The sequence below is a fragment of the Hordeum vulgare genome, chromosome 4H (assembly GCF_904849725.1).
Source record: "Hordeum vulgare subsp. vulgare chromosome 4H, MorexV3_pseudomolecules_assembly, whole genome shotgun sequence".
NCBI lineage: Eukaryota > Viridiplantae > Streptophyta > Magnoliopsida > Poales > Poaceae > Hordeum > Hordeum vulgare.
In genome coordinates, this window is record NC_058521.1 from 546,731,904 (window position 1) to 546,746,962 (window position 15,059).

General features: G+C 41.4%; 1 pseudogene; it reads left to right on the forward strand.

The window, feature by feature from the left end:
• Positions 1-7,030: 7,030 nt before the first annotated feature.
• On the forward strand, positions 7,031-13,405 carry LOC123450730 (annotated as a pseudogene).
• The last annotated feature ends 1,654 nt before the right edge of the window (positions 13,406-15,059 follow it).

The window sequence follows — 15,059 nt, forward strand, 5'->3', positions numbered from 1 at the left end:
ACTTCGTGAAACGGCAAAACAGTTGCTGCACTAATGAAGAGACCCAAGATAAAACCCAAACCCGAGACTAAGTGCTTCTGTAATGAAGGGAACAGTCACTGAGGCGGAGCAACTCTAGATACTTGGTAGATAAGAAGGCTGGCAAAAGTCAAGAGAAGTATATTAGATATACATGATGTTGATGTGTACTTTACTAGTACTCCTAGTAGCATGAGGGTATTGGATACTGGTTCGGTTTCTAAGTGATTAGTAACACGAAATGAAAGCTACGGCATAAACGGAGACTAGCTAAAGGCGAGGCGACGATACGTGTTGGAAGTGTTTCCAAGGTTGATATGATCAAACGTCGCACGCTCCCTCTACCATCGGGATTGGTGTTAAACCTAAATGATTGTTATTTGGTGCTTGCGTTAAGCATGAACATGATTGGATCGTGTTTATTGCAATACGATTATTCATTTAAAGAGAATAATGGTTACTCTATTTTCTTGAATAATCACCTTCAATGGTTTATTGAATCTCGATCGTAGTGTTACACATGTTCATAATATTGGTGCCAAAAAGATACGAGTTAATGATGATAGTACCACTTACTTGTGGCACTGCCGCTTGAGTCATGTTAGTATAAATTGCATGAAGAGGCTCCATGCTGATGGATCTTTGTACTCACCTGATTTCGAATCACTAGTGACATGCAAACCATACCACATGAGCAAGGCCTTGTTTTCATTGAGATGAAATAAGATAGTAACTTGTTGGAAGTGATACATTTTGATGTATGCAGTCCAATGGGTACTGAGGCACGCAGTGGATATCATTATGTTCTTACTTCACTGACGATTTGAGTAGATACAGGAGTATTTACTTAATGAATCACAAGTGTGAAATGTTGAAAAGTTCAAATCCATTTCAGAGTGAAGTTCGTCGTAACAAGAGGATAAACTGTCTATGATATGATCATAGAAATGAATATCTGAGTTATGAGTTTTGGTATGCAGTTAAGACAATGTGGAAATTGTTTCGCAGTTCATGCCACCTAGAACATCATAGTGTGATGATGTGTCTGAACGTCATAGCCACGCACTATTTGGTATGGTGCATACTATGATGTCTCTTATCGAATTACCACTATCGTTTATGGGTTATGCATTAGAGACAACCGCACTCACTTTAAATAGGGCACCGCGTATTTCCGTTGAGATGACACAGTATAGACTGAGGTTTAGAGAAATCTAAACTGTCGTTTCTTGAAAGTTTGGGGCTTCGACACTTATGTGAAAAAGTTTCAGTCTGATAAGCTCGAACCCAAAGCGGATAAATGCTTCTTCATAGGGTATCCAAAACAGTTGGGTACATCTCCTATCTCAGATCCGAAAGCAAAGTGTTTGTTTCTAGAAACGGATCCTTTCTCGAGGAAAGGTTTCTCTCGAAAGAATTGAGTGGGAGGGTAGTAGAACTTGATGAGGTTATTGAACCATCACTTCAACCAGTGTGTAGCAGGGCGCAGGAAGTTGTTCCTGTGGCGCCTACACCAATTGAAGTGGAAGCTGATGATGGTGATCATTGAGCTTCGGATCAAGTTACTACAAACCTCGTAGGTCGACAAGGTCGCGTACTGCTGCAGAGTAGTACGGTAACCCTGTCTTGGAGGTCATGTTGTTGAGCAACAGTGAACCTACGAGTTATGGAGAAAGCGATGGTGGGCCCAGATTCCGACAAATGGCTGGAAGCCATGAAATCCGAGAGAGGATCCATGGATGAAAACAAAGTGTAGACTTTGGAAGAATTACTTGATGGTCATAGGACTATTGAGTAAAGATGGATCTTTAAAGGAAAACAGACGATGATGGTGATAAGTCACTATTAAGAAAAGCTCGACTTGTCGCAAAGATGTTTTCGACAAGATCAAACAGTTGACTATGATGAGACTTTCTCACTCGTAGCGATGCTAAAGGTCTGTTAGAATTATGTTAGTTGTTGATGCATTATTTATGAAATATTGCACGTAGGATGTCAAAACATAGTTTCCTCGACGGTTTCCTTGAGCAAACATTGTATGTGATACAACCAGGAGGTTTTGTCGATCCTAAAGATACTAGCAAGTATGCAAGCTCCAGCGATCCTTCAATGGACTGGTGCAAGCATCTCGGAGTTGGAATATATATACTTTGATGAGATGATCAAAGATTTTGGGTTTGTACAAGGTTTATGAGAAACTTGTATTTCCAAAGAAGTGAGTGGGAGCACTATAGAATTTCTGATAAGTATATGTGGTTGGAAAATTGTGGATCAGAAGTAATGTAGAATTTCTGTAAAGCACACAAGGTTGTTTGAAAGGAGTTTTTCAAAGGAATACCTAGATTGCGCTACTTGAACGTTGAGCATCAAAGATCTATGGAGATAGATCGAAAGCGCTTAATAGAAGTTTCAACAAGATGCATGCCTTGACAAGTTTTTGAAGGAGTTCAAAATAGATCAGTAAAGAAGGAGTTCTTGGTTGCGTTGTAAGGTGTGAATTTGAGTAAGACTCAAAACCCGACCACGGCAGAATAAAGAGAATAGACGAAGGTTGTCTTCTATGCCTTAGCCGTAGAATCTAAAGTATGCCATGCTGTGTACCGCACCTGATGTGTGCCTTGACTCAAAGTCTGTTGAGAGGTACAGAGAGTGATCCATGATGGAATCACTAGCAGCGGTCAAAATTTATCCTTAGTAACAAATGGACTAAGGAATTTTTCTCGATTATGGAGGTGGTTAAAGAGTTCGGCGTAAAGGGTTACGTCGATGCAAGCTTTGACACTAATCCGAATAACTATGAGTAGTGAAACGCATTCATATAGTAGAGTAGATATTTGGAGCATTTCCGAATAGCACGTAGTAGCAGCATCTATAAGATGACATAAAGATTTGTAAAGAACGCACGGATCTGAAAGTTTCAGAACCGTTGACTAAAACCTCTCTCACGAGCAAGAAGTGATCAGACCCCATAACTATATGGGTGTTGGATTCGTTGGAATCACATGGTGATGTGAACTAGATTATTGACTCTAGTGCAAGTGGGACACTGTTGGAAATATGCCCTAGAGGCAATAAAAAATTAGTTATTATTATATTTCTTAGTTCATGATAATCGTTTAGTATCCATGCTATAATTGTATTGATTGGAAACACAATACTTGTGTGGATACATAGACAAAACACTGTCCCTAGTAAGCCTCTAGTTGACTAGCTCGTTGATCAAAGATGGTCAAGGTTTCCTGGCCATAGGCAAGTGTTGTCACTTGATAATGGGATCACATCATTAGGAGAATCATGTGATGGACTAGACCCAAACTAATAGACGTAGCATGTTGATCGTGTCATTTTGTTGCTACTATTTTCTGCGTGTCAAGTATTTGTTCCTATGACCATGAGATCATATAACTCACGGACACCGGAGGAATGCTTTGTGTGTATCAAACGTCGCAACGTAACTGGGTGACTATAAAGATGCTCTACAGGTATCTCCGAAGGTGTTCGTTGAGTTAGTATGGATCGAGACTGGGATTTGTCACTCCGTGTGACGGAGAGGTATCTCGGGGCCCACTCGGTAATACAACATCACACACAAGCCTTGCAAGCAATGTGACTTAGTGTAAGTTGCGGGATCTTGTATTACGGAACGAGTAAAGAGACTTGCCGGTAAACGAGATTGAAATAGGTATGCGGATACTGACGATCGAATCTCGGGCAAGTAACATACCGAAGGACAAAGGGAATGACATACGGGATTATATGAATCCTTGGCACTGAGGTTCAAACGATAAGATCTTCGTAGAATATGTAGGATCCAATATGGGCATCCAGGTCCCGCTATTGGATATTGACCGAGGAGTCTCTCGGGTCATGTCTACATAGTTCTCGAACCCGCAGGGTCTGCACACTTAAGGTTCGACGTTGTTTTATGCGTATTTGAGTTATATGGTTGGTTACCGAATGTTGTTCGGAGTCCCGGATGAGATCACGGACGTCACGAGGGTTTCTGGAATGGTCCGGAAACGAAGATTGATATATAGGATGGCCTCATTTGGTTACCGGAAGGTTTTCGTGCATTACCGGAAAAGTTTCGGGCTCATCGGTAGTGTACTAGGAGTGCCGGGAGGGGTGTCGGGGACCATCAGGAGGGGTGTCACGCCCCAAGGGGTCTCATGGGCTATGGGAAGAGATAAACCAGCCCCTAGTGGGCTGGAATAAGTTCCCACTAAGGCCCATAAGGTTTGAGAAGGAAAAAACACAAGGTGGAAAGAGTTTCCAAGTGGGAAGGTGGAATCCTACTCCAAGTAGGATTGGAGTAGGACTCTTCCACCTCCAATTTCGGCCAAACCTTTAGGTTTTGAGGCTGCCTCCTCCCCTCCCTCCCTCCTATATATAGTGGGGTTTTAGGGCTGATTTGAGACGACTTTTCCACGGCAGCCCGACCACATACCTCCACGGTTTTTCCTCTATCGCGTTTCTGCGGAGCTCGGGCGGAGCCCTGCTGAGACAAGGTCATCACCAACCTCCGGAGCGCCGTCACGCTGCCGGAGAACTCTTCTACCTCTCCGTCTCTCTTGCTGGATCAAGAAGGACGAGATCATCGTCGAGCTGTACGTGTGCTGAACGCGGAGGTGCCGTCCGTTCGGTACTAGATCGTGGGACTGATCGCGGGATTGTTCGCGGGGCGGATCGAGGGACGTGAGGACGTTCCACTACATCAACCGCGTTCACTAACGCTTCTGCTGTACGATCTACAAGGGTACGTAGATCACTCATCCCCTCTCGTAGATGGACATCACCATGATAGGTCTTCGTGCGCGTAGGAAAATTTTTGTTTACCATGCGACGTTCCCCAACACATGCATAATATTGATATTAGGTTTGTCTCTCTAGTACTATGAAGATTGTGTTTTGATGGTTAAATTCATAGCAATGGCCAAGGTGTTGGTATTGTTTATATACCCCTTGTGGTGCTATTTTTGAAGCCTCATGCTGATTGGAATATATTTTTAACAAATAACCAAAGCCAATATCCATTATTATTTGGTTTGGAGCTTTTTGTTGCTATATGTGCTACAGATGTCGAGGTTTTCAATGGTTCATCGTTAGTAGTGCAAAAAATATGTAAAGACTATCATGTTTCCACGGATTAGTTTTAATTTATCTTAAGACATGTCTAGAGGTAATTTTCACATTTTTTTGCTTCAGTATTTCTCATATATCTAGACATGACAATTGAGGAGCAAATGAATTGGCACAACAAGCATCTGTCTACCATGTTGATCATGGTGTATTGCCTATCTATCAATAGCTGATGCTCAGTATCATCGACATAGGTAAGGCCAAACCAAAGCCCGTCGCTTAGGCCACTGGTATTTTTTTATGCAGGCGAAAGTAAGATTGGAGAAAGCTCATTTTGCTTATGTGTAATATCCTAGCGATGGGGTGGACAAGATGGTTCGACAGAAGACTTTGTGATGCACATTGGTATATGCAATTTTATTGCCAGAGTATTGATGGTATTCTTTTTAAGAGCTTGAAAACTAAGCAAGGAGTCGAGGAAATTCCACCCAAGTTCGCTTGAACAAAGTTCAAGTACGCAATGGCTAGTATATACTTATCGCACTAGGAATATAGATGGTCAATATATACATATCACTCTAAGCACATACAACTTGTCTATGGAATGTTGACATGAGTCTTTAGTTCAAGCGCTATGCAAGTTAGTTTCGGCATGCACGCTTTGCCGAAAAACATGGGCATGCGTTGACATCATATTTGGGCACGAAAATATATATTATTAAGATGATATCAAATGAAGAAGTGATCTACATGTAGAAATTCCATATTGTAAACATGATTTTTTTTAAGTTTGGGTCATTGCCATCCGATCTCATCTCGAGGGCTGAAATTGTGCTCGAAGCATTAAGATATCATATTCAAAATATTGTTCGGCTGATTATGCCTTCAGAATGGCCTCGTGTGAGAAAATAGTCTACGAGTATTGTCTTATATGCCGCATTTTGCGACAGATCGACGAGGCTTCGCACACGTGCCCTCCGCCTGGGCCGGCCCACACACGCAAAAACAATGGTGTAAAAAAGAAACAAAAACTGCATAGGCAACCTCCATCGTAGCCAGGATTCCAACTCGTGATCCGGCTCTATTAGAGCAACTCTAGCACACCCCTCAAAAACTTAACCCGCAAAACGCGTTTGCGGTTTCACGAAGATCGCGTTTGCGGGTCAAAAACTAGCGCAGCCGAACACAAACCGTATCTAGAACTGTATAATTTGAAAAAACTCTTTCGCGAAAGTACATAGATCATGATCAAAACACTACAAACATAGTTCATACTACATACTACGTTAATACTAGTACTAGAGGGGGTCAGATCTGACGGCGGCGAGGTCGTGGCAAATGGACGACGCCGTGGAGGAGAAGGACGCTCAATCCTCCTCGCCGGAGCTGCAGAGGTCGATGTACTTCGCCGTCTGCTCCTCGCGGATGCCGCGCCACTCCTCGTACCTCTCCTTGGCGGCGAGGTTGGCGGCGACCGCCTACCGCCACTCGAGGTCTTCGAGCTCCTCGGCGTGACGCCGGCTTGACGCCTCCTTGAGCATGCTCCGCTCGGCGATGGCGGCCGCAACGGCGTCGACGTCGACGACGTAGTCTTCCGGCCCGACGACTCCGCGGCGGCCGAGCGGAGCGGGCTCCTCAGGCTCCTCCTTGATGGGGACGAAGTCGAACTCGTCCGGCTCCTCCGACTCCTCCTCGTCCTGTGACCACTCCCTCTTCACGGGGAGCAGGCCCGCGCCGGAGGAGGAGGAGCTCCCGGCATACGAACATCTCGCAGAGGAGAAGAACGCGCGTTGGCGGTCGTACTCCTCCGTCTCGCTCCGTCGGAAGCTCGCGAGCGGCGACATGCCGCGGTTGGTCCACCTCCGGGCCCCGCGCTTCCTCGCCGTCGGATCTGCTGCCGGAGCCGCGTCCGGAGCTCCACATGCGGCCCCACATGGCGGCTGGAGGCGGGGAGGTGGTCGCCGGCGGCGAGAAATGTGGAGAAGGGGGTGGGGAATCGCGGGGGCTCGGCGGCGGTGGGGATAGGGTTTCGACCCGCAAACGAGCCGCGAAACCGTAGATATTACGGTCGGAGCATGCGGTTTGCGCATCACGGCAAAAAAAATTGCGGGCCGGGCGAGTATGCGGGCTCTGTTCTGGCCAGAAAATTGGGCCAAGCCCGCATACTCGCCGGAATTTTGCGGGTGTGCGTGTTTTGCGTGGTCTGGTAGAGTTGCTCTTAGATAGCGGTACATAACCACTCGACCTGGTTAACTTTCTGATCAAAGTGGAATGCAAAAATTTTAGGACTAAATATACCGGTAGTTCCATGAAAATTCCCAATACTTTTTTCATTTTTCTTTTTTTCACAAATTTCATGAAAATTCTAAATACTTTTTCCATAATTCTGATTTAAAAAACACGAACAAGTTTTGGAAGAATTGTAACAAATTTTAAATTTCAAAAATAGGATCAATAAATGAATTTTAAATTATTTTGAAAAAGCAGGAACATTTTTTAAATTCCAAAAAATTAACAAGCACGAAGAAGTTTTAAATATGTGAAACAAAAAATATAATATATTCGGAACAGGTTCGTAATTACAAATACATAAAATTGAATCTGCGAACAAATTTTGAAAAAGTGGAACATTTTCTAAATGTGTACAGATGTTCCTGTCTTTTGGAAAATTCTGAACGTTTTCCAAAAATGTGTACACATTCCAGAATTTTCAAATAATTTTTGCATATGTTGAACAATTTTTTAAAGCACAGACATTTTTTGAACCTTGAGAAAATAATTTTGAAATGGAGAACAATTTTGAAAAACGTTGAACAAATTTGAACGCGCGAACAAAATTTTAAAACAAGAACATATTTTGAATTTTGACAATTGTTTTGAAACCGAGAACAAATTTAGAAGCACAAATTTTTTTTCAATTTCGAGAACAAATTTTGAAACCAACAACATTTTTAAATAAACATAAACAAATTATGAAGCGCGGACAATTTTTAAAGCATCAGCATTTTTTGAATCATGAGGACAAAAATTTAAAAAGGAGTACAATTCTGAAAGAAACCCAAAGAATTTTCAAAAACACTAGCACATTTTGAATTTTGAGCACAGATTTTAAAACAGAGAACAATTTTGAAAAAACATGAACAAATTTGGAAGTGTGAACAATTTTTTAAAGCACAAACAATTTTTATATCATGGAAAAAAACTGAAAAGGAGAATTTTTTAAAGCACGAACAATTTTGGAAAAACCAGAACAAATTTGAAAGCGCGAACAAATATTTAAAGCACAAACGTTTTTGAATTTTGAGAACAATTTTTGAAATCTGGATAATTTTTAAAACTAATGAATATATTATAAAGCATGAACATTTTTTGAATCTTGATAACAAATTTGGAAAACTCCAAAAAAATTTGGAAGCGCGAACAAATTTTTAAAGGGAATTGTTTTTGAATTTTGACAAGAAAAATTGAATACATGAATGATTTTCACCAAACCTGAACAAATTTGGACGTGCGGATCATTTTTAGAAGCACGAACATTTTTTGAATCTTGAGAACAAAATTTTGAAAATGAGATTTTTTGAAAAAAAACCATGAACAAATTTGGAAAACACGATTTGTTTTTAATTTTGAGAACAAATTTAGAAATTGACAACAATTTTGATAATTGGTGAACAAATTTGGATGCGCGAAGAATTTTTTAAAGCACGAACATTTTTTGAATCTTGAGAACAAATTTTGAAATTGAAAACAAATTTGAAAAATCCCAAACCAATTTGGAGGCACGAACAAATTTTTAACGACGAACATTTTTTGAATTTTGAGAGCAAATTTTGAAACTGAGAACAATTTCAGAAAATTCTGAACAAATTTGAAAGCACGAACAATTTTTTAAACCACGACTATTTTTTGAATCTTAAGAATTTTTTTTAAAACTGAGAACAAATTTTCAAACCTAGAACAAATACAGAACATTTTTTAAAATAGGAACATTTTTTGAAAATCCAAAAGTAGTTTTAAAAATTGTAGAATATTTTCTGTAAAAGAAACACAAAACCGGTTCAATGAATCTTCTAAAAGTTTCCCAAAACAAAAACAAAAAAAGACTGGCCGGGAACACTTCCAAAAACAGGGCACTGCAGGCTCGCTACTTGGCCCAGGCCAATCCTTCGCCCATTTTCTGCGAAACCTCGACACTGCTTCGCATAGAGCAACAAATAGGGTTTTCTCTCTATAAGGCGATGCATGTGCCGCCATGACAGAAAATATTCGGCCATTTTGAATTTTTGCCCAAAAAATCGTTTTTTGAATAAAGTTCTTCATTTTGAAAGAGAATCACACAACCTTGAAAATGGTTCATTGCTATTCAAATACAAATTTAATCGATTTTTCAACAAAGTTCATCAAATTGGAAAATGTTCACAGATTTTGAAAAGAAAAAAAATCAAATTAGAACAATATTCATCGAATTTAAGAAAGGTTCATCAATTTTCATAAAAATTTCAGTGATTTTAAAAAACGTTCATCAAATTTGAAAAACAACTTAAATTATTTTCCAAAAAAACGTAAAATCTGCAAAATGTTCATCAAATTTAAAGAAATGTTCGTCGATTTTGGAAAAAGTTTGTCAATTTTTTAAAATATTTCATTTAATTGAAAACATTTCACTGGTTTGGAAAAAAGTTCATCAATTTGAAAACAGTTCATGAATTTTGACAAAGACTTCATTTATTTGAAAAAAAGTTCACTGCTTTTGAAAAAAGTTCATTGATTTAAAATGAAATTCACCAATTTTGAAAAATTGTTCATCCAAAAAGTTTATAAAAGTAAAAAAGGGTTCATAAATTTTGAAAAATGGTTCACTAACTAGCCAAATTTTACTATGATCAAGAAAAGGTTCACAAAAGTTTAAGAATTTGGAAAAAGGTTTATAATTTTTTAATAATATTCTGAAAAAGTTCATGAAATTATAAAGAAAGTTCTTCAAATTAAAAAAAAGTTCAATGGATTTGCAAAATATCCATCGAATAAAATTAAAAGTTCATCAATTTATAAAAAAAGCTTCACAAACTTTAAACTGGATGAGAAAAGAAGAAAAATAAAAAGGAAGAGTCTCTGCTATTAAAGGGGATCTGCCGTGTATCGTGATGGTTCGACCTCCTTCGATCTCCCCCTCCAACGCTAACACTGGCTACCCTCCCACCCACGTCCCTCACCGATTTTTATTCAACTCTTCAAAAACCAGTCAGTTTAATTAAAAAAATCTCCTTCCACGCCATCCCTTCGTCTCTACAAATCGCTACTTACTGAGAAAAAAAACCAAGAGAAAAAAACAATCATAAACAAACCACAAGGGACAATCCGAAAAAGACGGCATCTTGCGATCGTTTTTCCATCGTATACAAGGAAACAACTTCCCACTAACACACGATCGCACGCCCGGTCACCCCTCGCTCCCGTCTGTATCGCGTAATTGACAGTCCGGCACCAAGCTCATCCTGGGTATGCAAGTGATTGAGATGAATTCGAGAAACTACCCTAGTTAATAGGCACGTACATACATAGTACATACACAAAGATCGATTGCCCCCGAACCGCTCAACATGCAAAGTGATCAATCCTTTTATATGCGCAATCTTCACGTAAGCTAGGCAGCTAGCTAGACCACTGTTGCTTGATTGATTGATCGATTGACGACACGAACCCATATTGTAGTGCCTGTTGCTCGCCAGCTTGCAGAGTTCCAGTTGCTCGGTGTCCATCTAAGCAGCGTCGCAGCCGGTACGGAGGATTGGAAAGCTACATCTTTACATACTGATAAAGCAAATAGTGCTTCTTCCGAACGTCATCCAAATTGTTCTAAAGTTAACTAAAATTATCCACCAATGACATCTATAAGTCATAAAAAACGTTTCAAACAAAAAAATATCCGTACTGGCCCGCCCATGTAGGCACCTCCTATATTACGGTCTGGGCGTTGAAAAAAGATGCAGCACACCTGTTTGGGCCGGCCCATGCGTGGGCGCTTTTTTTTTAGTTTAGTTTTTTTATTTTTCTTTTCAGTTCCATTTTGTTTTTCTACTTTAAATAATTTAGAACTTCAAACAAGTTTTCTCAATTTTAAGAAACTGAGAATTTCGAAATAAAATATTCAAAAAAACATATTTATTTTGAGAATTCAAAAAACTACCCATGAGTTTTGAAAAATGTTCGCATATAAAAAAATGTTTAAACTTTGAGAAAATATTCATAAAATAAAAAAGTCAATGATTTTAAACAAAAGTCCGTGTAAAAATCTTAAAAACAGTTCGTGCCTCTGTTTTTAGTCTCATTTTTTATTTTCATTTTTCTGTTCCATTTTTTAGTTTAAATAATTTAGAACTTTGTAAAACTTCTGCAATTTATAAAACTGGGAATTTTGATATAAAAGTTTGAAGAAAATATAAAATGTTTGTGAATTCAAAAAATGCTCAGAATTTTTGTAAAAATATTTGCATATTCAGAAAAAAACGTTCGTAATTTTAAGAACAATGTTGGTGAAAAAAATAAAAGTCCAGGATTTTGAAAAAAAGTTTGTGTGTTATTTTTTGAGTGCAATTGAAAAAAATGTTTGCTAATTTAAAAAATGTTCATGCATTTCAAGAAATGCCCTAAAATTTAAAAGACATAATATGATCAGCACCATTAGAGATTATAATTGTTTTTCTCCCGTTGCAACGCACGGGTCTTTTTGCTAGTCCATATATAAAGGAGTTACTTGCACACGACCGCGATACAACGCGAGAAAGCCGTCTGTAGCGACCGAAGTTTTAGGGCTACAGATGATCTGCAATTTTACCGACGGGCTCCCTCTCTCTCTTCATTCTCTCTCCTCCACTTCATAAAAAGTACGTGTTGGCAGCTTTTATAGACAGCTGAGTCACTACCGTTGTACATGCCCTAAAAAGCTTCCAATCCGCTGCCACACATGTCCAATCAATGTCTTTCACCGTCGCTCCCATCCTCGTCAGCCTTTTGTAGCAGGGGGCGTCGTCTCGTCCGTCCATCCATGGAGGACGCCACACCGCCACTTGATCTCCTCTACGCGACGAGTGCAGCCGATAGCCGGCGGGAATGACGAGGAGCTGGCGGTGCCGGCGCACTTCCGGTGCTCGATCTCGCTCGAGCTGATGAAAAACTCGGTCACGACGCCGATGGGCATCACCTACGACTGCGAGAGCGCGGAGGGGTGTCTGGCGTCGGGGCGCGACACATGCCACGTCATCGGCGGCTCCGTGCGGCTCGCCGACCTCATCCGCAACCACGCCACGCGCCGCATGATCGACGACAGATGCTTCGCCAACAGAGCCGAGAGGGTGCCCACGCCCAAGGTACCAGTCGCCGAGGTGCTCATTGCCGTGTCCGTCGCCACCCGGCACGGGAACATTGTCGCCTGCGAGCCGGTGGTGTCAGGGCCAGGGCCATCGGGAAGGAGAGCGACCGCAATCGCCGGTGCCGCCTGCCAGCTCGCCTGGGCTTTCCAGAGCCTCACCCATGAGCCCGAGCTTGGCACCACAGCGCCGCAGTATTTGGTTTGCTGGGGAAGATCTTGGCAGCCCTTACTGTTCTTTCCGCTTAACGACTAGGCTTGCCTCCCCGGCTTCACGCAAGACCCTCGTCTCGGCGCTCTCCCACGGTGATGTTGCCACGCGGGCCAGCGATGCCATCGTCCTCCATGAGCTCGCCTCGTCCATCGACCAACACATTGTCGATGTCATGTCGAGGATGCCCGGCATGTGCAGCGCACTCGTCGGCCTCGTCAAGAACCTCGTGTCCCCGCAGGTCACCAAGGCCACGCTCGTCAAGGCCTACTAACTCATCTTCGGCTGCGAGCGCATGGCCGCCTGCTTGTTAGTGTGTGTTGTTCCGGATCTTCTCGTGGACGCTGACAAGGAGGCGAACGAGAAGGCATTGGCCGTGCTCAACAGCCTCCCGTGCGGTGTGCACCGACGCCGTCCTCGAGTCCGCGCATGCGCACACGCTGGTCATGCCGGTTGGTCGTGCAGGTGCTGGTCAAGAAGATGTTCCATGTGTACAACATCCATGGAGTTCGCCGTCTCGTCCCGCGGACACCGGCGCCGGCACGTGCTGTTTCGAGGAGCTGCGTGTGGGTGCCTTGCAGAAGCTGCTCTTAATGCTCCAGGTTGGCTGTGGCGGCGTGACCAAGGATCGGGCCAGCTAGCTGCTCAAGCTGCTAAATGGATTCAGGGGCAGCGTATGGTGTATGTACATCTAGACGGTGGACTTCATGGTACTCAAGAGGCCATTTTAACAGGTGATGCTGAATTTTTTAGTGTCAGCTTTCACCCTTGTTTAGATTGTTTTAAGAGTTACATTAGATCTACCGATAAAACATACTCCATGATGACAACATTATTTTTTAGACCGTAATTCAATACTCGTATACAAAATGATCAACACAAAAAAGAACTGAACATTGTCCAATTGTTGTCATGTTTATTTATCTTCACAATTTGAAAGTTATTTCGTGTTATTTCCGATTTTGAAGTGATCCTCACATTACAGAATTTCTCAAGAATTGAGAAGCATAAGTCTATTTTTGGGGTCATCATCATTTCGATAAACTTCTTATGCCTCTTTCTCCGAGTAGTATGCTCCAATTTTGGGGGCATTATGTATATTGCTGGTTGAATCATATTTAGTTCCCAAAACTCTACAGGTTTGGAAATGGTTCATGGATATCAATAATGGAAAAAATATTTTTAATTAAGATGTTCATAAAAAAGGTTTTGTTGCGAATATTTGAATAACTGAGAAAGATATGTACCCTTGCCTTCTCCGTGAAGAAATGATGCCCTTTGTGAATTAGGTCAATCTCCAACACCATATTTACTATTTAGTAGACCAACAACATCTCTTATCAAAGTTTGATGGGGTGAATAAATTGCATGTTAAGATAAATGAGATAATGAGGATATTGAGATGGACACTTTGCATGTCAAGAGATGTTGGGACCAACTTCCTAAGACTGTAAGATTTGTGTATCCTTACTATATATTTTTATTAAAGAAAGGTTACAAGTATGATGATGAGAGTGAATTGCGAAAAATCACCACATTGAAGCGTGGTTTTGCAGAAAAGACTCTTTTACAAAATCTTTGTACATAGCACTGATTTTTGTTCTAATCATTTGCAAAAAACACTTAATCGCCTCTTCACCCCTTTTAACCTCTATTACGATAGGTGGGGCCCATTTTTTGACGATGTGCTATCTGCAAAGATTTAGTAAAAGAGTCTTTTCTACATAACTACGCTTCAATGTGGTGGTTTTTCGCAATTCCGGTCTCTCTTGTCGGCTCTCAGCCACTCCGGTCTCGTAGAAGAAGGGAAATTTTGGTTCAGTTGCATGGTTAATGAGTATGTAATTGAACCTGCCGAGAAACACTTGGTGTGTATAGTGGATCTCTTAGCTGGTTCTGGTCTTGATGAAGAGGCCAATGACCTGCTGGCATCAATGCACACCGGGCCAACCATCTCAATTTTGGTCGCTCTACTTTCAGGCTGTCTGAACAACAAGAAGTTGGGACTTGGAGAGAGCACAACAGAGAAGATCCTTGAACTGCAACCTGGGGAAAAGAGCTGCCGGTTGAGGTCAAGTTAGAACAGGCAATTGGCACAGGAAAGGAAAATGAGCCCGTGTCAATACTCCCGACCACTCTTCCACGGTATTCCTTGATTAAAAATAGTGTGCATGTAGAAAAAAAATCCCTAAAAAGGTTCACTCTTCGCATACAACAATGAGAGAAAGTCATCTGGTCTCATTTGTAGATGTGGACAATCACGGAGGAGTGCTCAATGACAGTTCAGTGACATCTGTAACCTCCTGCAATGCAAGTTCAAGAAATGAGATGCCAAACCCCATGAGGATAAAGCTTCTATGGAGCCCCAACCTACTACTTCAAAGA